The sequence below is a fragment of the Schistocerca cancellata genome, chromosome 4 (genome assembly GCF_023864275.1).
Source record: "Schistocerca cancellata isolate TAMUIC-IGC-003103 chromosome 4, iqSchCanc2.1, whole genome shotgun sequence".
In the NCBI taxonomy this organism is placed as follows: Eukaryota; Metazoa; Arthropoda; class Insecta; order Orthoptera; family Acrididae; genus Schistocerca; species Schistocerca cancellata.
The window spans coordinates 683,381,320-683,408,342 of NC_064629.1; the positions used below are offsets into that span (position 1 = coordinate 683,381,320).

At 38.9% G+C, this 27,023-nt stretch overlaps 1 protein-coding gene across 2 annotated transcripts in view; it reads right to left on the minus strand.

Moving 5' to 3' along the window:
* Positions 1-27,023, minus strand: part of LOC126184836 (acyl-CoA synthetase short-chain family member 3, mitochondrial) — a 518,174-nt gene that overhangs the window by 314,025 nt on the left and 177,126 nt on the right. The window lies entirely within an intron of this gene.

Here is a 27,023-nt window from a genome sequence, read left to right on the forward strand (position 1 = left end):
TATTCCTTGCACTATCCACACGAATCATCAGAGCTGTTTCTAGGAAGTTATTATTGAATATATTGCCTACCACACTCCCATAGTGAAGCTGTAATCAAACTGAAGGTTTGTTTCAACGCTTCAGGACTTTACTATAAGCGGCAGTCAAATGAAAACGAGACAGATGGAAGAAAAGTAAACAACTGTTTATTGTTTTTTACGTTCGCTGAGGAACCAAAGAAACTGGTACAGCTGCCTGATATCGTGTAAGGCCCCCCGCAAGCACGCAGAAAGGCCGCAACACAACGTGGCATGGACTCGGCTAGTGTCTGCAGTAGTGCTAGAGGTAATTGACACCATGAATCCTGCGGGACTGCCCATAAATCCGTAACAGTACGAGGGGTTGTAGATATCTTCTGAACAGCATGTTGCAAGGCATCCCAGAAATGCTCAATAATGTTTATGTCTAGGGAGTTTGGTGGCCAGCAGAAGTGTTTAAACTCAGAAGAGTGTTCCTGGAGCCACTCCGTAGCAATTATGCACGTGAGGGGTGCCGGATTGTCCTGCTGGAATTGCCCAAATCCGTCAGAACGCGCCATGGATATGAATGGATGAAGGTGACCAGACAGGATGCTTACGTATGTGTCACCTGTCACAGTCGTATCTAGACGTATCAGGGGTCCCACATCACTCCAATTGCACAAGCCCCACACCACAGAGCCTCCACCAGCGTGAACAGTTCCCTGCTGACATGCAGGGTCCATGGATTCATAGGTTGTCTCCATACCCGTGCACGTCCATGGATTCGATACAATTTGAAACGAGACCCGTCGGACCAGGCAACATGTTTTCGGTCATTAACAATCCAAAGTCAGTGTTGACGGTTACAGGCGAGGCGTAAAGCTTTGTGTCGTGTAGTCATCAAGGGTACACGACTGGATCTTCAGCCCCGTACGCCCATATCGATGATTTGAAGGGTTATCATGCTGACACTTGTTGATGGCTCAGCATTGAAATCTGCGGCAATTTGCGGAAGGGTTGCACTTCTGTCACGTTGAACGATTCTCGTCAGTCGTCGTTGGTCCCATTGTTGCAGGATCTTTTTCTGACCACAGAGATATCGGAAATTTCCTGTTTTACCGGATTCCAGATATTCACAGTACACTCGTGAGCCATAGTATCGGAAATGGTTCAAATGGCTGTGACCACTATGGGACTTGACATCTGAGGTCATCAGTCTCCTAGACTTAAACCTAAATAACCTAAGGACATCACACACATCCATACCCGAGGCAGAAGTCTAACCTGCTACCGTAGCAGCAGTGCGGTTCCAGAATGCCTAGAGCCGCTCGGCCACTGTGGCCGGCATCGTATCGGAAAATCCCCACTTCATCGCTACCTCGGAGATGCTGTGTCCCATCGCTCGTACGGAAACTTTAACACCACGTTCAAACTCACTCAAATCTTGATAACTTGCCATTGTAACACCAGTAACCGATCTAACAATTGCACCACACTTATTGTCTTATATAGGCGTTGCCGTCCGCAGCGTCGTATTCTGCCCGTTTACATGTCTCTATATATGAATACACATGCCTATACCAATTTCTATGGCGCTTTAGGGTATTCACCATAACTGATAATACATTTATTCCATTGTTAGAAAAAGCGGTTAGTGCCTTCATGGAAAAATGTTTGTAGTTGCCTACGGAACTATGATTGTACCCAGGCGCGCAACACTTCGTCCGAAGCAGACCAAAGCCGACGAATGTCTTTCTTCAGGGTTCCAAAAATACAAAAATCGCGTGGGGGAGAGATCGGGACTGTATGAAGGATGTGTAAGGGTTTCCCAGGGAAACTTCTGCAACGTAGTCCAAACGAGCTTGGCAACGCGCCTGGGTGCATTGTCTTATACCAGAATGATGACGTCCGTCAACATTCCTGGGCTTTTGGGTTTCATATCGCGCTTCAGTTTTTGCATTTTGTTTACTTATCGCTCTACATTAATTGTGGTGCCGTGTTCCACAACGTCAATGAGCTGCGGGCCGTTGCAGTGAAAGAAAAAGGTCATCATGACTTTCCCCGGGCTAACGTGCCTGTTGTTTCGACTACGCTGCAGATGCTTCTCTGGGAAGTCATTACATATTTTCCATACAGTACCCATCTCTCCCCATGCAATTTCCATATTTTTGGAGCCCTAAAGAAACACATTCGTGGCCGCCTACTTGCTTTGGACGAAGAGGTGCACGCCAGGATACAATCGTGGTTCCGCAGGCAACCGCAAATTCTTTTCCATGATGGGATTGACCGTCTGTCTCACGGTGGGATGTATTAACATTTATGGCGATTAATTTTGAGATAATAAACAGTTTACTTATTTTTTACCCTTGTTTCGTTTTCATTTGAGTGCCCCTTATTGACATAATCCTAATGGTGGTGGTATGCCCTTGGCTTCCTGCCACCTTTGAACTGACTTACCCAGCCAGTTTAATGTGGACTAAAATTCACGGTGCAAGATTTTTCGTATTAATCAACTTTGCCATGGGTGAAAGACATGGAAACTGAAGAATAAAAGTCCTAGGACTGGCGGGGATCGAACCCACACTTTTGGGTTCGTAGTGTTGCACTCACTCTCTAGCCGACCCACATCTTCTAGTTATTATTCGGTCGTTTTCTTTAATAACTAAATTCTTATATTTCTTATTTTTCTGTTTCTCATTTAACTATTTTCCATGTAGATTGAATTTTATTATCTGAACTACTGGTTTCAGACATTAAGAAGAGGATTTTTTTCTTATTTTTAATAACCTTCCTTAAGAAAACACAGCATTTACGTAGTATAGAATCATTTACGCTGCCAGTTCTGTCAATTTTTTTTAAGAAAACCTATTCCTTGTAAATGATATTTCAATTTCTTTCCTCTTCTGCTTTTTTTAGATATCTTGTTTGTGTCGTATTTTATTGTTTTCTTAGGAAGGCAGCTGTTAAATATTGATAGAAATCCATTTGGGTATACTTTAAACATGAGTTGATATCTGTAACTTTATACACTTCACTCCATTCAGCTAAGGAGATCATCGTGTATGGAGCAGGCATATCTTTTTCAATGTTAATACTGCGAGTCTCAGCAGGATTAACGCTAACTTCATGTATTTCACTGCTTCTTTCACTGCCCGTATCTCCATCAGACATTCCCAGTGTCGTAATCTATTTGGGACAAATTTGACATATTTAAGCTGTTTCCACCTTGATTTGCCCCATCCACGGAATGTCCACATTTTGTGATTACCTTGAAAGTAATTTTTATGTCAAAAAACTCCAAAATTTAATTATACACAAAGATCATTTTACAAAATAGTTTTTGCATTAACAGCTAAGATATGTACACGTGCGATCCAGCCTTGCAAGTTGCCATAAAGAAAAAAATGATTGGCATGTGTGTACGAAAAATCAAACCTTGTAAAGTACCGTAAACTACAATAACAGCTGACATTTTAAAGTAAAGATCTCTCGAATCACAAACAGCATGATACTGGGAAAAATGTTCTGCAGCTAAACCAGAAAAAGCTCAGTTTTCAAGTAATTTTATCGCTACTGTGTTTTTAGGAGTGTATGTCATGTCTAACAGCGACGTTCAGTATTATTGGAAGTCTCCATTACAGAGGTACGATTATAGAATCCTTTCGAGATAACCAAAATCTTTATTCCATCATTTGCCACCCACTACCACCCTCGAATTCACATGCAACTTTATCTGCCTGCCTCTGCGTCTTGTTGTGGCCAGCATGTCTTTTCCTCTGGAATCGATATCCATCGAAATATGAAACTTGTGAGGGGCGACCCTCAAGGGATTATTACTGCTCTTCAAAGGACTTTCAGGGCTTCTGGTGAAATATTCCAGTAGTCTGTTTCGGAGTTAAGCATACCTCGACCAGGCTCTATGAGGTATATACAAGTTATCGCTATCTTTTCCATGGACTCATTAACGTTGCGTAAACGAAATTAGTGTTTCTACTACGAAATTGTTAAAAGTCGAAGATAATTCGACTATGTAGTCTATAGCATAACATGGACAGGATAAATTGAATTTAGTCTAAAATAAACCATTGTTTCGAGGCATAAATTATGTGTATGTACAGGAAATTAGCAATATTATATTTCTTAATTAGATCTGACATTTAAAATATAGACACTGATCGAAGTACAGCAACTGTAAGTGATGAACTGCAACAATGGTTTACATGTACTTTTCTTATCCTTCCGGTACGCTACTTCCTTCTTCGGAACAAGCTAATTATTTTGAATTGTGTAAGAGAGAAACAGACGTTACAGATAGTAATTTTCCGGGAGTGTTACCACCTAGGACAGAAATAGCAAAGGTCTCTATTAGATCCACTGCCTCATACTTAGAATCAAACAGAATATTTCAAAGAATAGATGGAAAAATCTCTGCCTTCAGTGAATATTCCATACATATTTTTCTCTGTACTAGTAGATTGATATCTGAAAAATATCCATGAAGCCGATTCTTGCCAAGTTCTAAGAGGATTTTCGCGAGATATGCGTTGTCTTATTTAGAGTGCTACCAGTTAAGATTTACTAGTATTTTCGCTAAATTCTCCCGTTATTAAAATGAGCCAATCAGAATCGATTCGCCTTCCTGTGGAAATGCACGATATCCCGTGGTAGTCTTACCCGATGTGGATTCCACACTTCACGATTATTCGACTATCATGTACAAGTCATTTGAGAGTGTCCCGCTTCGTTGAGAAACAGCAGATTACCCATATCATACTCAATAAGATGAATCATCTCATTTGCTTTACGCACACACACACACTTACATGACCGTCCACTGCAAATCTTTTCACATTGTTACTCCGAAGTATTTGTATCACATCACTGATTTTATTCATGCCTCAATCATAGTCCAGAAAAATTCTACTACATTTTTATATTTGGTGAAGTGCACAATTTTTCATTTCTGTCCATTAACGGGTAATTGCCTATGTTCACATATATACATGCCAGTGATAAAACAAAATTCTCTCACAAAATTTCGTTCAGCTAGTAAATACGGCAGAAAAAGGACGTTAAAGAGTGGTAATCAGGCAACACTGGAACCACATGGATGATAACTACCTCTGTGAGCACGAAACAGAGGTAGTATGCAGCCGGTGCAGTGGATAGGGTTTTGGGTTAGCATGCATGAGGTCGATGGTCTGATCCGGGGTTGAGGCATACATTTTTCATTTGGTAAATGTAGTCCAGGGGGTATGGTATCCGGGGCATCTTAATTGTCAACAGTGATTGCAGCGGGTCTTCTAGAAAACATTAGCACTTACATACTACAATCGTAGAAATGGAAGATTGGTCAGCTTTGAAAGAAGCCCTTCTCACGTCATGGGCGTGAATTTATTCGCACCACTTCATCTACTAGATGCGAAACCTGTTTTACTTGTACCCTCCTCCAATGGTCCCATAGATTAGTACCAACTATTATTCTTGCCTGATTCAAGCCTATTGCATTTTGTTCGGGCCTTACGCTACCAGTAGGACTAGCAATGTCCTTTGCAAATAATTTCCAAACTCGGTTACTATTTGTATGTGTTATCACCTTGGTCCCACTAATTATGCTTTTCAACATTGAGTCTGGTAACCACATGCTGTTTAGTATGTATCCCAATGCATTATTATTATTATTATTATTATTCTATCGATGGGACTGTGGAAACATCATGTCTATTGTAATTCGAAACCAAACATACATTTCACAATTAGCGGTGTCGGAATGAATCATGCAGAACAATATCTGTCAGAGCAGTAATGGGCGTTAGCTGGAACAGCGCGCAGGATTGATGGCGTGTTTATACTGTATGCGCTGTCCACCAGACAGGGAGTATTTGTGAGCGGAGTAACGCGCCCATGACAGACTCCAATGTACGTGCATACACGTATTGAATTTTCTCATTGTAAACCTCTAAACAATGTGGCAGAGGTATGGCATACACAAACGATGAATATGTGGATATGCTTCTGGTTCTTGGTGCATCTGATAACCGGGCTGGTGTTGTCACTTGTGAATATGCTGCTATATATCCTCGTCGACTCCATCCACATAAAATTGTGTTTCATCGTCTGGCGCTGCGCCTTTGGGAGTCAGGTTCTCTCCCTTCACCAACGCATGGCGGAGATTGTCCACGGACTAGCCGTAATCCAGCTACTGAGGAAACTATTCTGGAGGTCATACGCCAAGAACCTGAACGAAGTACACGAAGTGTAGCAAGACAGCCGCGTGTCTCGCAACGCCTGGTCGTTAATGAGCTGGTCAAGCATGGGCCGCACCCCCATCATTATGCTTTCACGCAACACCTTCATCTTGCATATCGACATGATGCAATTCTGTGAATGGTTCCAACAACAGCAGGAAGCCAACAATGACTTGGTTGGATGAAACAGGATTTACTCATGAGGGTGTCTTCAATGTGCACAATGCCCACCATTGGTGTGACGTTAATCAGCACGTCAGTCACAACCATGGATATCAAGTTCACTTTGGTATCAACTCCTTGCCGGAATATTGGGCGACAGCTGCTTGGAGCCTCTACGTGTTGCCTGACCGGTTGACTGCACGAAGGTATCATACGTTCCTCTCAAATTACCTGCCTGATGTGCTGGAAGATGTTCCACTACATGTTCGACAGAGGATATGGTTCCAACATGATGGTGCACCTCCATACTCTGGAATTAATGAGCGACAGTATTTGGACAGAACACATCCAGGGAAATGGCTCAGACGTGGAGGTCCAGTTGCATGGCCACCACGCTCACCTGACCTAAATCCCCCGGGTTTCTTCTTGTGGTGACACCTGAATGAGCATATGTAGTCTACTACGCTAACGAATTTGGAAGAATTGGTAACGCATGTTCATGTTCCTATTGTTACTGCAGACGCAGCTTTGTTGCGAATTGTTCAGAGCTGTTTGATCCCGCGGGCTGCGCAATGTTTGGATGTGCAGGGAGGTCGCTTTGAGCGTCTGTTGTTCTGAAGACAACGTATTCTGTTGTGGAGGTCATGCAGTCATTACTTTGGACATTATTATTGTACTGGTTGCTAATGTGCGACACCTGGGCGTTCATATTATGTGTAGGATAAATGACAAGTAAATGTTGTGTTATTGTACTGTGCTATCATCTTTAGCATCTCGAAATTAATATTGTTTTTGTAGTTATTCTGTCCTATGGCAGGTCATTTGTTTCAACTGTCTGTTTCTTATTTATCTAACCACGTATTTGTTATGTTCAGCGTTACGAAATGTTGTAAATTTAGGATACATGTGACCTAACAAACGGTGTATATTACAGCATAAAATGTGAAAATGAAATTAGCAAATAAAAAAAAAGTGACCGAACCGTCGATTGAACCCTGAACCACCTGCATGCTTATCCAAAAGTCTGTACACTGCACCAACTATACTGCACAACTGAAATGTGCTTGCTGATGTAGTTACCATACATGTGGTTGTAGTGTTGCCAGATTGCCACTCTATAACGTCCTTTTTCTGCTGGATATATAAATATATATATAAAAGGAATACTGAAAAACCTGGTTATATATTCCTTTTATATATATATATAAGGAATACTGAAAAAACCTGGTTACTCCAATCCATGGCATTTTGATGAGTGCAAAGGTTACCATGAGACCAGTATGCGTCACGGTTTTTATTCTCAATGGTTACTATTTGCTGCATTCGTAGAAAGCAAATTAAGGTTAGTGTGCCGAGGTCACTAGGGACAGAGCACAAGCTATTATTGGTAAGTAATGTGGAAGTGAATTCACTGCATATTTTCAAGAAGACACCTGTGCATTTACTGGCTGATTTAGGAAAATCACAGAAGATCTAAAACGAGGTTCAAACGCCGGTTATTCCAAATTAGAGTCCTGTGTTCTAATCATCTCAAATATCAAAATACATGGGATACTGGTATTACTGCTGATCGAATTACAGATTAAACTGCACTTATCAATGAGCATAGTGCAAATACTATGTAACATACAAATAACAACTGAAACATGATTTTAGACTTTCAAATTAACAGCTGCAATTATATTTTTTTATGTCGAAATTGTAGCTAAAAGACTCTCAAAGTAACAGCTGCAGTGATATTTCCATGTCTAAATTGTTCTATAAGAGTGCTGCAATAATAGTTGACACCTCCTCATAGGCCTAAATGAGATTGTGGTACAAAAATGTACTGACCAAACACCATTTCAGAGGGAAGAAGATGAAGCAACTTGCCAAATATAATGTCAATGTTATTACCAAATCTAAAGTGTCTGTGTTATTGTTCTATATAACACATGTTAGCTAAAATAGCGTGTCAGCGACTGGAAGAGTGCAGTTAATGTGTAACTTACATTTGACACCTAAAACATGACTGTCAACTCTCAAATGAAGGACCACAATGCCATGTTCCACATCTTAATTATCTGTGTTCTTGTTATATAACATTAAAAACACATGTTGCAAAAATAACATGCTAAACAGGCAGTTGAAGCTTCGTCTCATGGCTAAATGAGGCTATGCACAGAAATAAACCTGATCAAGTACCATTTTAGAGGAGAGGAACTTAACGTATCAGGAAAATATAAATAACGTTATTGACTGTCTAATACAGCTTTATTTTTATTAATGTTGATCTTGGATGTACCTGTAGTAGCGTGTTTATCCATTGGGGTTACACTTTCTGACACTTTAGCATAACAAACCATACCATTTTCTTGAGATCTTTAAGGCTTTGTATCACTTAAACTGCTTATTTTCGTAATACGCTGGAATAACTTCGAAATGCATAAAATATGGCATGTAAACATCAACACAAATAAAATTGCCTGTTTTATTTATCAATATACGTAAAGATTTCGAGTACAAAAACCAAATGGATGACATTTTTAAATTAACGCTCACAATAAAAGGGCGGGGGGGAGGGAGGGCAGAACAGTTCATGCAGACATTTCAGTATATTGTAATACACTCAGTTACCTTATATTTTAAAACTTGGAAAAAAATATTTGTTACATTTGATGAGTTCTTCTACCAGATTCCATTTTTTTTTAATTTTTCAGTTAAACCTTACCCAAAAATGTAAGTTTTTGTAGTAGATGTTTCGTTCTGCAGTGAATCTCATATTAAATATTTTCAGGTTCAGTACCTCATTTACACACCAGTATCTCTTTACAGAGTGCGTTGTGAGTAAAACTGAACAACAATAAAAAATATTTGCTTTTTTATAAATCCTTTTTTAGCACAGGAATAAAGGACTTCCCCCTCTTGGTAATGCACATTTTGGAAAACTGCTCTATAAAATTTTTAAAAAATGGGCAAGGCTTGTGTATTGGCACCGCCACTATAACTTACAGGTTAAGATGCACTTATCAATGAGCATAGTTCGATTACTGTACCACAGTTTAACGAAACCAAAACTTGTATGTATTAGTTCTCAGAATATCTAATGATTTGCTCTATAACATTATAAAACACGCACAGCCCACTGCCAGTGTAACCTCCAGTTTAAAGGGCTTTTGTCAATGAGAATTGTTTGATCAACATACCACATGTTAAAAAAGCCGAAAATTGTCGATATTGTTATCAAAATACATAAATATTTCGAAGACAAAGCGCATTTGCTTTCCATACACTGTGTCTAAAATATATTGTAAGCCTCCCTTGTATTTTTCCAATGGAGACGGAGGAGGAGAGAAACCATAAAAAAAGCATTTTTGTAAAAATGGTTTATTGAGTTATGCATGTACATTTACACAAATAAAACAATAACATTATATACTTCTGTTCATTTTTCGAACATTCTGCATTTTTTTAGCCTATAGACTAGTATTATATCCGTTTTTTTCCTGAAACTCTTTGTACACTCTTGATGTCACAACACACGGTACATGCTGCCTCCTCAGTCTTTTATTGATAACACTGAATTTTTGAGGAGTCGATATATCTGGAATTCGTTGAATAATGTCTGGCTGTCTTTGGAAAAACAGTTCCACCCTTTCTTACCAGGTTTCCCATTCTGAATGGAGTATCTAGCCTCAGCTCTGCAACTTGTTTGCGGACACTCTCTGTTAGTTGACTTCTTGTAATAGAGAATTCCTTATTTTGACTCCCCAAGATCCACTTAACTAACCAAGTTTCATATTCTTCACCCTGCGTACAAGAAGGACCTATCTGTCTTTGAACTGAAAATTTTTCTAGGAACTTGATACAGCTTACGATTGCTTGCTATGGGCATCCAATTTTTTAGAGCTTCCAAAGCCTGAAATATTTGATTTTCTTCACACTTGAGCATTTATTTCTCTTGTCTTTCTCCATGTCATGTTAAAGCAAGAAAAGTGGAAAATTTGCAAGCGATTGATGTAAATCCGACAAAGCAGTGGTCGTTCAAAATTCCAAACAATTAGGCATTCAAAACTAAAATAGTATTCTAACACCAGAATCTGACAGTGTATGTGCCATAATATGGCAGCAGGTGTCAGGTTCTGGATATCGAATAGTATTCTAATACCAGAGGCTTACAGTGGGTATGTGCCATGACGTGAAAGTGGTCGTCAGTTACTGGGGCAGAAAACTGTATTGTAACACCACAAACTGACAGTGTTTGTGCCATAAACTGATTTAAAGAAACCAATAACTGTCTGTATTTGTTATCAGGATATAGCTCCAACGAAACCGTAGCGCCTTGAATGTGCACATGCAACATTCAGCAAGTCTCGACTTGTCTAAGAAGGCGAAGATGCATTGATGTCAACTCTGCTAAACATGAGACGCTTGGAGGTGGCACCAGTTTGCATGTGCAGGCGTCAGCATATCTGACCATGACGTCACTTCTGGTTAAGACTTGTTTTTTGCCTAACTGAATGTGTATTAATACTGTTGAGTGTGTTATTTCAGCAAAGTATCATGTAGTTTCTATTGTATGCTAGTATAAGTTAATATTATTGACAGAATATGACAAAAATTTTTCTTCAAAATGAAGTTAATTCCCTAACATGTTGGTCACTGTAAACTTCTTCTGACTTTGATATCGGGTTTTGCTGAACTAACAGCAGTTCTAGCAAACAACTCAGACAATTTGGTTGTGGGAATTACATTGTGTAGTTGGACACAGAGATCAAACTATTCTTGTCAACAAGTGCACTTTAAGCTTTACGTTAGATCAACTGTAATGTTATATAGCAAATATTTACATATATTGATAAGTAATTTAATATGTTGCAATTCGTTTTCCGAGAGGTCCGATATTTCTCCCTACCTTGCTCCACCACTGACTTTGACCATATTGTGTTCACATTTCGTACTTGGTGGATTACAAAGTTATAGTAGCGTATCATTAAAATATGCAGTGTAAGTGCTATGAAGCTTTAAAGATCTCACCAAAATGCATCTTTTTTAATATGATTTGTTGTGCTCAAGTATTGTAAATATGGCGTTGGTTGATAAATATGCTACCACAGGTATGTCCACGATCAAAAGTAATAAAAATAAACTAAATAAGCCAGTCAGTAATGTTATTTACATTGTTTGGTGCATTATCTTCTTCCATGTAATGTGGTGCTTGGTCAGCTTCAGTTTTGTGTATAGCCTTATATATGTGTTAGGTGAAGTGTCAAGTGCCACTTAACATGTTACTTTGTCCACATGTATTTTGTACTGTTATTTGTAATAATTCAGATAAATTAGGCATGGAGTCATCATTCTGACACTTAATTTGAGAGTTCTCTGTCATGGTTTAGGCAACAAGCGTAATTTACACATTAACTGCACTGTTCCGACAGCTGACAGTTATAGAAGAGTAATACAGATTGCCCGTTTTGTCAACTATCACTGCTTGAGTGTTTAGCGTGTTATTTTAACCAACACGTGTTTTGTACAGTTATAGAACATTAATACAGATAATTTAGATGTTAAAATAGAAATTCAGTAGTTTTTTTGAGAGTTGATAGTCATGTTTTAGGTGTCAAGTGTAAGTTACACACTATTTGCACTCTTCCAGTAGCTGATATGTTATTTTAGAAAACATATATTTCATAGAACAATAATACAGACATCTTAGACATGGTAATAACGTTGACATAACCGCTGTGTGTGTGTGCTTAGATATTTTGGTAAATAATACAGATGTGGAAATATTGTAAATTACTCCCTTTATGCACTTTCGACAGATATTTTAGACACTGTAATAACACTGTGACACCTGACAAATATCATGTGTTTCTTGCAGTTGTAGATCAGTAACACTGACAACTTGTAAGTGGGAACATTTAATGTGACTGTAAACTGTGTCTAATACCAAATGTGGTTCAATAAACGAACTATATTCATTGATAAGTGTAGCGTAACCTGCATATTCCGTCAACAGTAGGGTCACGTGTACAGATTAATAACACAAACATTTTAGATACGGAAATATTTAATTTTAGCGTCCATTGGGCCTTCCATCAACTGTAGTACGAAGACCAAACTATGTTCTTTGACAAATGAAGCTTAAGATATTGAAGTTCGATCAGCACTATTATATGTATTTCGATAAATAAGACAGGCATTTTAGATGTAGAGGTACTTAATTTTAGCTTCCATTATGCCTTTCACCAAGTGTGGTACATAGATCGAATTGTGCTCGTTGACATTGCTGCATAACTTGTAAGTTACACCCTTTACTTATTTTTGATAAATAATCGAATAATCTTGAACACAGCGCAAAATTCAAGTCATTCGGATATTTTTGTACATGGCAAAGGTAGCGGCTGTGGGGCTACATTTTGATTGGCTGTAACATTCTAATGGTTTGCAAAATACTGGATTGTTATTGAGAGAGCAACATATGTATGTGTATGCATGAGAGAGATGACATTTACTGAAATTTTTCTGACGTAATTGTGTATCAGGTTACTGCTGATACAGCATCTTGCACCTGCATCTAGATATATTTTCCCTAAAATTTTCTGTTCCTTCTAGAGGTGAGTCTGGTGGTCGATAAAAGAATAAAATAATAAGTTTTGCTCACCCTTGATACTGAGTTTCTCTCAGACAGTCCTGCATGCAGTTTCAGTATCTATCTCGGTGGATTTCAGTTTCTTGTTTACTGTGAGAAATATACCACCTCTGTTTACCATAAACCTGTCCTTTCGATATACTCTTAAATTATACCAAAATAACTCACTGATATCAAGATAGTGTTTAACTGTCTTTCCGTACCTAGTATTACGTGAGCTCCACTGCTTTTCAGGAGTGCTGCAAACTCTGACACCTTGTTGCGAATGCTCCAGAAGTAATCATTATCCGGACTGTATGAAGAGTAGTCTAATCTAACAAATCTTTGTATACACCTCACACACATTCAGCTATATGGATAACATCCCCTGATGTATAGTGCACACCTGACTCATTTAGAGTGCGGGTAAACCACTCTTACGATGCCTCAATTTAAGTACGAGTAGTGAGTGGATTGAAGCTGCGTTCTTTCGCATTTGGAAAAAATTCAAAACATATTTTAAATAAATAATGGTTAAAAGGCTTTGTAAATATAACTTCTTAGGAATTTTTTAAAAGAGCAATCTAAATTACTTCTGTACATTTCTATGAATCACCTGATATCGGTTTGGTTCGATTTCTTGTTTTAGCTACTTGGGCGTGATACTGTACAGCAATAAAATATAATTGGTCTAATAGTCCACATTCGCGGTGTAGGCTGAATTTCTGTTCAAAATGTTCCTAAGGGAGGACTCGAACCTCCGGCGGAAGAGGCAGCGCAATCCGTGACATGGTGACTCTAACCACGCGGCCACTCCACGCGGCACTGGGTTGCTCACCTATGTTGTATCTCTAAAGCATAGGCTGATACTTTTCGCCTTTGCCTGTGCGAGTACCACAGATATGCGTGTAACTATGAATACATATCTTGTTATCGAGATCAAATGGATGAACATAGGTATCCAGTTAATGCTGTGTCAGTATCAAGGCGTAAGCTGCCCAGACGTTTTAGGCGATATTAGTTATTGTTCATTTGTTTAGCCTGCTCTTCACTGTCGTTTTGAACTGGTATCAGATTATTTGTAGATAGCATTACCGAACAAATGTGCTGCCGACATAGATGTATCAATATAATAACTTCCGTAGCCGTGTGCCCATGTAGCACGTGTCATCTCAGTCTGCTACTTCCACTCTTCAATATAAGTAACTCAGTAAACATAATATATTGAAAAAATGATCTTGACATTAAATAGTTTCTGAACAACTTTGGTTTCATTACATACTGAGTTCTTAAAAGAGGTCCCTATGTCGATGTCAAGTCCACTCAGCTTGAATGAAAGCTAGCATTTCCATTGGAGCCATTCAAAAAGTGTTGCTTTAGTCGATATTGCAAAATTATTTCCATTATTGGTTCAGCTGACGGGGCTGAATAATTGACTATGCTATTTTTAGTACATATTGAAATCATAAAACATCTAGATATCGTAACAATAATCCAGAAGCATCTATTATAGCACTATATTAACAAAAATCGCAAAGAGAAACCCACGTTCACTTCCTGCTTGCAGTGTCAACGGGAAAGTGAGCAACTTAGACATTTACTAGGAAAGTGTTTTTTGGGTTACAGTAATGACCAACATGTTCTACATTGTGTACTTTTGTCGGTGTTCCATTGCATGCATGGAATTTCAAAGATGGTGTCTTCAATAAGAACTTTTCAGACATTGAACTAGTCACAGTCTCTCTTAATGTTAGGAGTAGAGTGGGACTCACTGTGCACTATTAATCCCGTCAAACGCAGACTTAGCGTTTTCAAGTACACTAAATGATTTATTGTTAATGTTATGAACATGAGAATCGTGTAGTCAACAAGCAATAGAAATTCTAGAGCAACGTAGACTTTATTAATGTTAGCCGAATCAGGTCGTTTTAATTTCATTACTGTTCTAAAAATAACGTATTTCTTATTTCTTTCTAATGCTTCAGTTGTACATAAATTATGTATTTTATGCAAAGTGTCGCCAGAATGTTATTGTTAGCTATTAAACAGATTAATTTTAATTTGTTGATTTGTTTAATTGAAAAACAGCCATGGACTACAACAGAATCCAGCATGGATAAAATACGGTTATGTCATTTTCGGTGTATAACATCTGTGTGTTGATGGTGCTTTAAACTTTTAAACAAAAGTAGGTTGCACAATAGAAATTCGAGATTCATAAAAATTGTTCCTAAGAGATTGCTCTAGAGATCTGATATTTAGAAAAAAATCGCTTAAAAGCATACATGACTACATATTATGTAGACCACATACACGTAGTAGTTGCAGCTCTATCATTACTATCGTTACTTAAAGCTAGTTTCATCATAAGGACATCTTGGCGGAAACGTTTCGTAGTCACTCGTATTCATTTCGATTAGCTTTCGTGTTTTGTTTGGGCGTCTGTATGCTTTGATATTGGGTACAGTTCAACAATTATAGGTTATTTGACTGTTTTCTGGTAATCGTCTTAAATGCTTAACTATGTCATTTTATGCTCATAACATGCGTTTCTCGTCTTGAATTTCAGTATTCTTCAGTAAAAACGGAAATGAAATTGAAATAATTTGAAAGCCCACTAAAACGCTCTATACGAATCATGAGATACTTGTGACGTCACTGGCCAGCTCGCTGCTCCTACTGTCATAAAGCTAAGTCACAGTGATGTCTTGCTTTGGAATTTACGTTTTGGAAAATCGATTTCAAATGGTATGTAGTGTCACACTGTATAAATACATCCGTAAAAACTCTTGAAAAATTGTTTTTGAGTGTTTCAGAGAATGGGAAGGTGCATAAAAAATGGTTGCACTGTACCGGAAAACTGCCACCACGTTGAAGTCCAAGTTCTCTCGCTTAATTAAAAAGTCTTGCACTCTGAAGTTAACATTAATTTACCTCCGAGGCACGCTCTCTAGCCTGCAATAACATTTCAATTCCGCTATAAAACAAATCGATAGTACTTTAATATGAAAACCAAAGCACAATTATAAAACTTCACCGCACCGATTACAAACAGAGTATTATTGTGTTTTTCCTGGCGTTTACATTCGCTTACATTTGCAATAGCTGTTCACACACGTCATTTTCATAAAGATATTTTCTAGTTACTGCGGCCACACACTTTTTAATTAATTAGAAACAATGTTTTTTATCTTCGTACTGTCCAGCTAGGGTCCTTATTGTTTAAGCTTTTGAATTTCATCATCTTACATAAACTGAAGTTAAGCCTGCTTCAGACACTGACGTTAGTTTCACTTACGAACAGAACAACCCCTACGTTTGTATTACTTGCATGTTGTACATGCTTTATATCTCTCCGCGTGCAAAGCCTCCTACACCTCGTTGTACTGCGGGAGTATGGTGTATCTTCAGTGCTAACAATCCTTTTAATAAAGGTAACTGTTTGTAACAAAGTAGATGCATTTGTCCTCAGTTGCCCATTTCTCAGACATTCCACCATCGAAACAACTGCTACAATGAGTTCCTGCTTACGCTATTTTCATATTTCGTGTAAAACCTCTAAAAATTTGTGAACGTTCGGGGATTCGGACATGCGTTGTTCTTATATGCCATTATATTCGGTATCCGTTGCGCCACAGAGAGGGTGCTTTCAGCCATACCTCTGCTCAGTAACCTATATAGCAGAAATCAGCACTGAGATTTGCCAAGAATTGTTTTATTGTGTTTTGGGTGGTATTTCATGACTGATAGTCGACAATCTAGATATAAGATACGGACCCATTTGCAAAAGTTCCACAGTTCCTTAGTTTTGAGCTGGTTTAATGATGTTGTAGGGATCAGGGAAAAGAATGTCCGTCCTTGCACATATCGCCGCTCTAAATGAGTAGAGCATAAACGCATCAATTTTCGTAAGATCTCCGCTATAAACGTTCACAAAATTCCTTTCTATTGTTACTTAAAAGCTCTAAATGCGTTTTGCATCACTAAATAGCTAAATTATTTGCAGAAAAGAAAGAAAAAACATAGAAGCTACGGCTAACACTCGTGTACCACACGAATAGCTTCGTCTTACTCCTAGTCTGTGACGCCACCAGAACGTCAGTCAATAACGAAGCGTTTTGGATCACGTGACCAAATCTTGATATTTAATTACTTTTAACCTTTAATAACATGAAAATGAGAGATGTTTTGTGAGGATATTGACCGTAAATGCGATCTGAATCTTATAATCACTCCGAATAACAAAAATCCGAACCAAATTTTTAACATAGGATAATAGCTTATTGTGCGGCTGAAGATAGGTGAACGCTCGTGCAGAGATTCACCCACAGTCATTTTCCTTTGCATGTTTATGTTGTTGATGTTGTACTCCTCAGTTCGAAGACTGGTATGATGCATCTCTTCATGCTATTCTAAAGCTATACTGTGCAAGCCTCTCCATCTCTGCATAACTAAGGTAATCTACATTCATTTGAACCTGCTTACTGTATTCGAGCCATGGCCCCCGTCTACGGTTTATACGCCGCAAACTGCCAATCTGACCATTCCTTGATGCCACAGACAGTGTCCTATCAACCGATTCCCCCTCCCGTTTAGTTACGTTGTGCTGCGAATTCTTTTTTCCTCATTTCGGTACAGTATCTTTTCATTAGTCATTTGATCCACCCATCTAATCTTCAGCGTTCTTCTGCAGTACCATATATGAACAGTTTATATTCTCTTCTTGTCTTAACTGTTTATCATTTCACTTCACTTCCGTACAACGCTACGTTCTAGACAGATACCTACAGAAAAGATTTTCTAACACTCGTTTTTTGAGAGTATTAAATTTCTTTTTTGCAGAAACGCAGTTCTTGCGCTCGTCAGTGTGCATTTTATATCCTGTCTACTTCGGGCATCATTGGTTATTCTGCTGCCCTATTGGCTAAATTAATGTAATATTTTCATTGTCTCATGTCTTAATCGAATTCCTTCAGCATCGGCTGTCTGAATTCGACTACATTCAATTGCCCTTATTTTATGTCTGTTGATGTTTACCTCATAATCCCTTTTCAAGATTCTATCCATTCCGTTCTGGTCTTTCAAGCCCTTTGCCGTACCTAACAGAATTACACTGTCGTCAGAAAATCTAAAAGTTTTTTTTTTTCCTCCTCTCTGAACTTTGCTTCCTTACCGAATTTCGCCTTGGTTTATTTAACATAGTGCTCAATGTACAGGCTGAATAATATCGGGGATAAGCTCCTTTTCTGCCCTTCAACACTTATAACGGCATTCTCGTTTCTGTACAGGTCGTAGACAAGATTTATCTCCCTGTGTTTCATCCCTGCTACCTTCAGAATTTCAAGGAATGTGTTCCACTCAACATTGTCAAAAACTTTCTCTAAATCTACAAAAGCTACAGACATATATTTGCCTTTCTTCATCCTATATTCTTAAATATGGATCATGGACTGTATAGTCTCGCACGTCCCCAAATTTCTCCAAAACCCAAACGATCTTCCCCGGGGTCGGCCTCTACCAGTTTTTCCATTCTTCTGTTAATAATTCGTATCAGCATTTTGCAGTCATGATCTACTAAACTGATAGATCGGTAATATTCACACCTGTCAGTGCTTGCCTTCTTTGGAATTTTTATTATTACGTTTTTCTTGAAATCTGAGGGTATTTCTCCGGTCTCACACGTATTGCATACCACATAGAATAGTTTTGTCATTACTGGCTGTCCCAAGCATATCAGTAATTCTACTGGAGTATCCGATACCGAGGAGCCTGGTTTCGATTGGGGTCTCCCAGCGACTTATCAAATTCTCTTTGCAGTATCATAACCTATATCCTATGTCATCTTCATTTATTTCCTCTTTCCTCTCCATAATGTTGTCTCCAAGTTTATATCCACAGTGTAATCTTCCTTTGATAAGGGAATAGGAATGGTGCGAAAACAGTAAGAATTGCGGTTCATGATGCGCTGTATAGTGTACGTCGTATTACAGATCAACATTTGAAGCTTTTCGTTCCTGTGACTTAAAGAGCAGAACAGGTTTTACGTCAGATCTCACATTTTAAGAAATCTGAATCTTAGCACTACTCAAATAATTTGACAGGAAAGAAATATGCCGCTAATAAGAAATCATAAACATCAAAACGTTATGTTCATGTATGTCTAGGTATTTATTGCTGTGCTGTATGGAGCGGCGTGTCAATCAGTTCACAAACAGTAGGCCTCAACGAGCCAATGGTTTATTAGGTTACCGTATTCTTTGCTCCCGTGCAAACCCATTAGAGCTCAACTTGACTGCGCTCTCTTCATTCACAAATATTTACGCAAAGTCACTAATCTAAAATATTTAGAAGCGCTTGAAGAGTTCATCTAGTTTCAGTAGACTTAAGTGCAAGTACATTTTTTCTCCATTGGGATATTACAGCAGTTACGGTTTTTCTTTACAATGGTAATGGTGCTTCGAAATGTAATTCAGCTGTCTTAGGAAGAGAGTATAATGATATCGCACTTGTTGCTTATTTTTCAAGCATTTTTGTTAAGAAGGAAGTATAGGGCCTTCAGGTATTCTGCTTCACCTAACCTTCGATCAATGGAGAGTTAACACGCCCATATAATAATAATAATAATAATAATAATAATAATAATAATAATAATGAACACGCCTACCATAAGAAATGAGAGAAAACTGATCATAATAACTACGGATGTATTACACTACAACTTGCCACATTCAAAGTTCTACCCAAAGCCTTGTTAAATCTGCTAGAGTTGCAGATAGGTAGGAGGATACCAAAGAGAGTTCAAGAAGGGAAAATCACCCAGTGAACAAATCTGTTACCGGAGAACGATATTAACAACGAGAAAGTTCAGGAACACCTCAATAACATTCGTCGACTTCAAGACGGGCTACAGCTTCATAAACAAACACTCTTCAGCGCACTGTAAAAGAAGGTGGACGAGACCAGAAAGCTAGAGACGTTGACAAATGGTTCATCCAAAGTAATATTCGTCGGAGAGATCTGGCAACCATCAGAAATCAAGATATGGAGGGACAGGGATCTTGCCTGTCATCCATTCTATTTAACTCAATTTTAGAGAAAATAATCAGGTCATGGGACAAAGAAGTCAGTGGGGTAAAGATGGAGAGACACAAGGAAAGAACCGTCAACATATATTTGCCTTTTTATGCTGATAATAAAACTACCATGGAACCACTACGACAAAAGAATATCTCCATCAATGACAAATTAAGACATTAAAATTCAGTACTCCTATCACAGGTCTTGTGCGCCTCCGAAACAACAGCAATCAAAGGGAAGAAAGAAAATAAAGAAGATGGGAAAATACTGACAAAAATGTAAGCGCCACTTTAGAAAGAGGAGGTATGGGTAGACCGACAATAGAACTGTACGAACAGACGGAGACGATTACAAACATCAGGAAAAAATGGAAAAGCTCTACGGATACGCACAAAGAATGAACGAAGACAAACTGACCAAGAAGATTTTAACATAGTGGCTACTAATAAACTGAAGACCAACTGGGTAAAGGAAATCATGGAAATTCTCAATAAATTAAACATCTCTTCAGAAGAAATGTCAGTTAGAAAAAAAAAGCACAGAGACAAAATCAGAAAACAGAAATTTGAGTAAACTCCAGAAGAGACAAAAAAGAACAGGAAAGAAGTCGACAGGAAAGAGGAAGAAGGAAGACAATGAATGTACGAGAGGTTTCTGGGAAGAAAGAACAAAGAGACAGAAAAAATGCAATGAAAATTGATTTTGTTTTAGAGCTCTGTTTAAGCGACAATACCGTTAATAATAATAATAATTATTAAGAAGTAAGTATAAGTATTACAATAATGTCAATCTTATTAACATTGGGTTACGTAATTTTCTCACAAACACAACGTTTCTGTCGGATGGTAGCAATGACATACTAACAGAAACTCATGGCAGCACACAGACGGAATCTTATAGATATAAGAAGTTGGTTGATCAGGAGAGGAACGAGAGGAAACAGGGTACAATTATTATAAGTAGAGCAAGAAAAAACAGCAGTAGACAAGAATAGGTATGACAATGTGACAGAAAAGCTGTTTCGCTGCTGGAGAAAATGCGGAAAGGTCGGATGCGCCGAGTGGAAACCAGTAACCGATGACAACAAGGAAAGCTTTAATCTGTTCTTGAACGCAGTGCTGTATTTAACAGACGCACGTTACAGGTTAGTTTATTCTAGAGTCATATGGCTGAAATGGACAATGATGTGAAAGATTTAGTTTTACGCAAAGGCACATCTAGGATGCTGGACATATCAGATTTTGCATTGAAGTTATGGAATTATCACAGGAAAACACAGAACACCACACACTAAGAAACGAAAGTGAGAAACAGAGTGCTTGAAAATCAAGCTACTTATCCGACCGCACCCATCCTATCTGAAGACAGGAAGGATTTTGTGATCAAACAACCCAGTGTTACACACACATCTTACGCCATCATTCGTGGCTAGCTCGAGGTCTCTTGAGTTTTCGTGACTGTGCCGTGTTAAGCTACATCACAGAGGTATAGACTCGACACATCTAATGAATGGACTAAATTTTGTTTTATGTTAGGTGGAACTATTTTTTTAACTTTTCGAGCTGCCGCGCGGGGTAGCCGTGTGGTCTGGTCGCCTTGCCACGGCTCGAGCGGCTACCCCCGTCGGAGGTTCGAGTTCTCCGTCGGGCATGGGTGTGTGCGGTGTCCTTAGTGTAAGTTAGTTTAAGTAAGATTAAGTAGTGTGTAAGCCTAGGGACCTATGACTTTAGCAGTTTGGTCCTATAGGAACTTACCACAAATTTCCAAATTTACTTTTCGAGTTGCTTTCAAACAAGACTGAGCTGCTGTTACAATTTGTTCTTCCCAGTTTAGAAGCTCATCCAAGATTGTAATGAGATTTTCTCCTGTATATTCTGTATGGCTAGAGGACGAATGTAAGGATGTAGAGGCTTATCTCACTAGGGGTAAGATAGATACTGCCTACAGGAAAATTGAAGAGGCCTTTGGAGGGAAGAGAACCACTTGTATGAACATCAAGAGCTCAGATGGAAACCCAGTTCTAAGCAAAGAAGGGAAAGCAGAAAGGTGGAAGGAGTATATAGAGGGTCTATACAAGGGCGATGTACTTGAGGACAATATTATGGAAATGGAAGAGGATATAGACGAAGATGAAATGGGAGATACGATACTGCGTGATGAGTTTGACAAAGCACTGAAAGACCTGAGTCGAAACAAGGCCCCGGGAGTAGACAACATTCCATTAGAACTACTGATAGCCTTGAGAGAGCCAGTCCTGACAAAACTCTACCATCTGGTGAGCAAGATGTATAAGGCAGGCGAAATACCCTCAGACTTCAAGAAGAATATAATAATTCCAGTCCCAAAGAAAGCAGGTGCTGACAGATGTGAAAATTACCGAACTATCAGTTTAATAAGTGACGGCTGCAAAATACTAACACGAATTCTTTACAGACGAATGGAAAAACTGGTAGAAGCCGACATCGGGGAAGATCAGTTTGGATTCCGTAGAAATATTGGAACACGTGAGGCAATACTGACCTTACGACTTATCTTAGAAGAAAGATTAAGGAAAGGCAAACCTATGTTTCTAGCATTTGTAGACTTAGAGAAAGCTTTCGACAATGTTGAATGGAATACTCTCTTTCAAATTCTGAAGGTGGCAGGGGTAAAACACAGGGAGCGAAAGGCTATTTACAATTTGTGCAGAAACCAGATGGCAGTTATAAGAGTCGAGGGGCATGAAAAGGAAGCAGTGGTTGGGAAGGGAGTGAGACAGGGTTGTAGCCTCTCCCCGATGTTATTCAATCTGTATATTGAACAAGCAGTAAATGAAACAAAAGAAAAATTCGGAGTAGGTATTAAAATCCATGGAGAAGAAATAAAAACATTGAGGTTCGCCGATGACATTGTAATTCTGTCAGAGACAGCAAAGGACTTGGAAGAGCAGTTGAACGGAATGGACAGTATCTTGAAAGGAGGATATAAGATGAACATCAACAAAAGCAAAACGAGGATAATGGAATGTAGTCGAATTAAGTCAGGTGATGCTGAGGGAATTAGATTAGGAAATGAGACTCTTAAAGTAGTAAAGGAGTTTTGCTATTTGGGAGCAAAATAACTGATGGTGGTCGAAGTAGAGAAGATATAAAATGTAGACTGGCAATGGCAAGGAAAGCGTTTCTGAAGAAGAGAAATTTGTTAACGTCGAGTATAGATTTAAGTGGTAGGAAATCGTTTCTGAAAGTATTTATATGGAGTGTGGCCATGTATGGAAGTGAAACATGGACGATAAATAGTTTGTACAAGAAGAGAATGGAAGCTTTCGAAATGTGGTGCTACAGAAGTATGCTGAAGGTTAGATGGGTAGATCACATAACTAATGAGGAGGTATTGAATAGAATTATGGAGAAGAGGAGTTTGTGGCACAACTTGACAAGAAGAAGGGACCGGTTGGTAGGACATGTTCTGAGACATCAAGGGATCACAACTTTAGCATTTGAGGGCAGCGTGGAGGGTAAAAATCGTAGAGGGAGACCAAGAGATGAATACACTAAGCAGATTCAGAAGGATGTAGGATGCAGTAAGTACTGGGAGATGAAGAATCTTGCACAGGATTGGGTAGCATGGAGAGCTGCATCAAACCAGTCTCAGGACTGAAGACCACAACAAACAACAACAAGACAACAACCTGAATAAATATGGGAGGAAATGTTTAACAATAATATTCACTGGACAACATGTGGTGCGATATTAAGATAACCTGTAACGTCTTAGGATTTAGTGTTAGACCGAGATTTTGTAGCCCATCGTAATAATGATAAAACGTCACACATCATGCCTGGTACGGCACGAACGCTGTTCGTGGGGCTCATGGTACTGCCACTTAGATACAACCAGCTATCGTCAGTAAACAGGCAATTTTTACGAGGATGTAATGCAGCTGAAATCTCATTGATATTCAGGGCGCAATGCAACAGACTTATGACTGAAGCCTTGGTAACTCCTGAGCCCACATGTTCCCCTAATGACTTTTCCAATCCTGATGCGCCTCACTGATATCTATTTTTAATGTAGCTGCCAAACCGCATTACAGCATTGATAAGCAGATTTATTCTCATAAGTAATACATCGAAATCGACAACACCAAATGCATTACTGTAACCAAGCAGTGTTAAAGTGGTCACTTCACTTCTGTACATCTCTTGTTCAATGCCAGTAGTCATTTTAATTAATTTATTTTCTGTGCTGATGTGTTTTCAGACGCCTGGTTGATATTTAAAAAATAGTTCAAATGGCTCTGAGCACTATGGGACTTAACAGCGGAGGTCATCAGTTCCCTAGAACTTAGAACTACTTAAATCTAACTAACCAAAGGACATCACACACATCCATGCCCGAGGCAGGATTCAAACCTGTGACCGTAGCGGTCGCGCGGTTTCAGACTGAAGCGCCTAGAGCCGCTCGGCCACTCCGGCCGGCGGTTGATATTTATAGTGGATGTTATAAGTATTAAATTAGCTCGTCAACTGTTTCTGAAAAATGTACTACAAGAATTTCGATACTTTGATTAATATACTATTGGTCAGTAATCTCATGGAGGACCTGGACAACGGTTTGCAGCGAAAAGTTTCACATAAAAAGGTTGGCAGGAGGAAAATGAAGGAGAAGACTACCAGAAAGTTTCTGTTTCCGCCACATTATACTACGTTTATGTGCTGCCAATTTTGGTTTCCGCATTTAGCATTTTCTCTGAACTTTTTGTAATAAGTTTCATTCCAAGCCAAGCAAGGGTCATATAACCACACAGCTTGCTTGCGAGTTCTCGAATAATTTTAAAATGATGTAGCTGTATTAAAAAATGACTACCACTGAAGATGGAAGAGGTGCGAACCTTCATGTCACAACATTCATTTGTGTGGTATCGGTTCTTGAAACATTTTCCTATACATTAATTAAATCTGTAAGTATCTGACTTCAACAGCTTTGGTGACTACAGCTACAGTAGTCACAATTTTCCTTTTCATTTGGTCGCACAATGAGTTACGTTTAAGATACCCTAAACATATTATGATAAAATGTATGTAGTTGACGAGTTGTAGCTTGTATGTCACACGTTCTGGGAAAAGAGGGGAGGTTTGGCTCAAATGGCTCTGAGCACTATGGGACTCAACTGCTGTGGTCATAAGTCCCCTAGAACTTCGAACTACTTAAACCTAACTAACCTAAGGACAGCACACAACACCCAGCCATCACGAGGCAGAGAAAATCCCTGACCCCGCCGGGAATCGAACCCGGGAACCCGGGCGTGGGAAGCGAGAACGCTACCGCACGACCACGAGATGCGGGCGAGGGGAGGTTTAAATTACAAACACACGTAGGTTTTCCGCATGTAGCACACCTGCAGGTAAAGTGAAGATGTCTAGAAATTGTGCCTTATTATGAATGCTGCCAGTATTCATTTGCATCAGAATTAATCATTCCAATCTTTTGTAAACGTAATATGTGCTTCAAAAGTAGTTGATAAAGAAATAGAGAATATGGTTTATACTATACTGTCGGATACGCATTAAATGTGAAACCACGAAACAAATATGTTCGATAGATCACTCGTGGATCAATCCATGATGAGCTAACTTTCATGAAAATTCCGTATAGTAACCATTCCGTCGGTATAAGTATTTACCCTGTGAAAGTGAAATCTAGCTCCATGCCTTGTTTGAATACGCTAATACGAATGACTATTGGGATTTCACAGGTCGAGTGTCTCCATGTGATTTTAGGTACAAATTACTAGGCTGTGTAGAGAGGCTTATACTTCCTCTTGTAACCCGCATTTTACAAGCATATAAAAACACGAAGAACACGCGAAAAACAGAGAGACTGCACTCCTCGTAGATCGTAGGTGCTCTTCGGGACTGTCTTTCAGTAAGGAAACGAAGGACGAATACATAGACAAAAATAGGAGCATATAAGCCGCTGTAGAAACGGAATCAATGAAAAACATTTACTTTGCAATATATTTCTAAAAATATAAAACTTCATTAATTAAAAAGAATATTCCTCACATTTCTTCACAATAAGACAAAAACAGGCATCCGATATCCTACGTACATGGAGATGCACTGCGCTATTGATGATCTGAGAAAGTGTCAACGACTTCAATAAAGGAAAGGGCTCTGGAAAGACGATATTTGCATTGATACGTTGCTGAAATCTGCAAAGCAAAGAGTCTTAAAATACATTTTATGTATTTTTAATGACGTAAGAAATAGTTCCAGGAACTACGCCACATTTCATGCCCTTTTACTGATACAGCGCTCCTAAACACGAAGTTTAATTGCTAAGCTGCAAGACTTTAACTCTTAGCGACAAAATATACTCAGCAACTTAAATTATCTGTCACTCAAACGAGCCAGTTTCACCTGTAGCTTATAAACGAGGGGCAAAGATCCCGGTATGAAATCGTTCGGCGTGGAGAGACGATGGAAAGGAATGCCTCTGCATTCACTTCGACGTAAAACTAAGAGAAATGTTGTTGGCGCATTGTCTTGGTAGTATTTGATCTATGCAGAAATTTTTGACGTAGGTATGAACAGAAATGCCAGGGAAGCAACTGGAGTCCATATTTTGTAATCCCTTGTCGAGCAGTGCTCGTAATTATCAGTTCACAACCGGGCAAGATAATGCGGCCCTATAACTATCCCATGCTAAAATATAAGCAAGGTCAATCGAACAAATTGTTGCTATTGTTAATATCCGTAATTCCTGCATCTTACTTATATGGCTTTTGTAATGAAGTAATACTACTCTCTACACTTCAGTCATTCAGTATATCGTGATCTGTATGTGATAACCTGGACGTTGTAATTCGAATACGCCAGTGCTAACCGTACTGGATCCAACACCTGTATCGTAACGATTTTGAATGTTTAACGGTTTTC